Raw genomic sequence first — 2,650 nt, forward strand, 5'->3', positions numbered from 1 at the left:
TTTTTTTTTGATATGCAGATATCTGGCAACACCGGTTTTTAAATTTTTTTCTTTACAAATCTTCTGCAGACAGAGAGAAACAAAATTAAATAAACACAAGGCAAATCCTTTGAGCCGTTCTTGAGTTATGCGATAACACACGAACAGCAATTCATTTTTATATGTAAAGACTTTTTCGATCCAACTTTTTATACCCGAGCACAAGGGTATATTAATTTTGTTCACATAACGGTTCTTTGTAACAGCCAAAACGAATCGAGATAGATATAGAGAAATGTATACATAAATGCTCAGCATGAATAGAGAAGTCGATTAAGCCATGTCTGTCTGTCTGTCCGTCTGTCCGTCTGTCCGTCCGTCCGTGTACACGATAACTCGAGCAAAAATTGAGATATCTCAACGAAATTTGGTATGTAGGTTTCCGTTTATCCAAGGTAGGTTGGTATTGAAAATGGGCGAAATCGGACTGTAACCACGCCCACTCCCCATATAACGGTAATTTCCAGAAATACGAAAACTGCGGTATTTTAGTAACTACTGAAGATAATTCACTCAAAATTGATACTTATATATATATAATTATAATTTTCAGACTAAAAATAAGATTATTATAAATTTTTGGGAAATGGGTGTAGCCGCGCCCACTTATGGTTACATGTGTATATCTTGGTAACCGCTGCACCAATTTCTGCCAAACTTGGCATAGTTGTTGCCCTTGGTTACGGTTGCCAACTTTTTTCAACTTTCGTACTGATTTTATTCATTCCTTTAATCAGTACGCTAATGTCCTAATTTTTTAAATTTGTACTGATTTGTACTGATTTTTTAATTCTGAGCAATCAAATTTGTAATAGGGTTCTTCCCACCGAGCTTGGTACGCGGTAACTCGGTGATCGGTAATTTTTGCCCATGTATTTTGTGGGTGTAATATTATTTTACACAAACAAAATACTTTACGATTTGCTTAAGGTTTTTACATAACGTTGCAACTTTCTTAAATTTTACTGTAAAAGTAAGAAGAAAATAATTTAATTATAGTTGACTTATTTTCGGTAATGTTTGATATGCGCAAGAAATTAATATAAAAGAGCAATCATTTTATGGGCATATTGCGGGTCATTATCTACCAGAGGGCTGACGTTTTTTGTCGAGTGTTGTTAGTTATCTCGAAAATAACTTTCAGTTTCATAACAACTGCTGTGGCGTAGTGGTAAGCAGTGCGCGCTTTCACTCATCAGCACCTGGGTTCAAACCCTGGTCAAAGCAACATCGCAAAAAATATAGAAAAAGGTTTTTTCTTAACAGCGGTCGTCCCTCAGCAGGCAATGGCAAACCTCCGAGTATATTTCTGTCATGAAAAATAGCTTCTCATAAAAATACAATCACCGCACATAGGGGTATTTGACCGGTTTAGGCGGCCAAAATTATTTTTATGAAAATTTTAACTCAAAATGCTTAGAAACGACGTATTACGATATTTAAAACTGTAAATGTTTAAAATCAAGTAAATGGAGGGGGAGGATGTCCAAGTATTCCACCAAAAAAACGAAACGAAAAAAGGTGCTTATAGTTCGACATCGATAGACTCCATGTTATCGAGGTCCCATTGTAGAAAAATTGAGACCTACGTATTCGTATCGGTGAGGAGAAGCATTATATCTAAGTTAGTTAAAAGGGTTGCCACCAGCTTAAAAATTAAATGCCATTAAGTTAAATGAATTACTAAAATGTGGGTAACATTCGAAATGGGTTTGAAAAGGCTTTATTTCCAAGAAACGTGTAGGAGGGTTACCATCTGTTTAAAAATTAATTTATAAGGTTATAGTTTGAAACTATCTTAAACAGGGCTGCCACCTTTTAAATTTAAAATTAAATACAACGTATATAATAGGTTAATTTAATTATAACAATATGAATATCATATATAGGCAAATCTAAAGAACAGGTAACCTTTGTGTTATTTAGCTTTATTTTCACTGTTGTAAACTATATGAAGCTGGTTGCTTTTGGATATAATTCAATGACGTATACTTGAAGCTTCAAAAAAAAATTTGGACTAATTTGCTGCATAACTTTTGAATTATAGGTGTTTGAATTAAAAATATAATGAAAACAAGTAAATTTTTTATGTAATTTTTAAAAGGGGCACAATTAATTATGTCAAATTAGCTTCGATAAACATCGAAAGGGCTTTTAAGATTGATAACTGCTCGTTGGATTTCGAGTTTGATTGACTCTTCTGGTGCGCGATTTAATATTTATGTGCCCGATTCGGTGATGAAGTAATTTGTTTAAGTACTTCAGATGCATCTCTCATTCCTGCTGACCGTAATTTTATTGTAGTAGCTAGAGTCAACTCTCCTGTATCACTACAGTTCCGTAAATTTTCGGTTTTACGTCTCTTCATTCTATCGCTGGACTCAACCAAAGGTTTGGTAGGCCGTCCTGGAAGACTGATCGTGTTTGGTATAGAAAAGGATCATTTAATCCATTCCTGATTATTTTTTATAAAAGTACTCAAGTAGCACACTGGTGTATAACTTGGTGTAAATTTACGAATTTTGGTATAAATCTGACTAATTGTACCAAAATTCACAAATTTATACCAAGTTATACACCAGTGTGCTACTTGAGTATCGGCTATTCTATG

Source organism: Rhagoletis pomonella, unplaced genomic scaffold (genome assembly GCF_013731165.1).
Source record: "Rhagoletis pomonella isolate Grant_MI unplaced genomic scaffold, Rhpom_1.0 Rhpom_scaffold_00096, whole genome shotgun sequence".
Lineage (NCBI taxonomy): Eukaryota > Metazoa > Arthropoda > Insecta > Diptera > Tephritidae > Rhagoletis > Rhagoletis pomonella.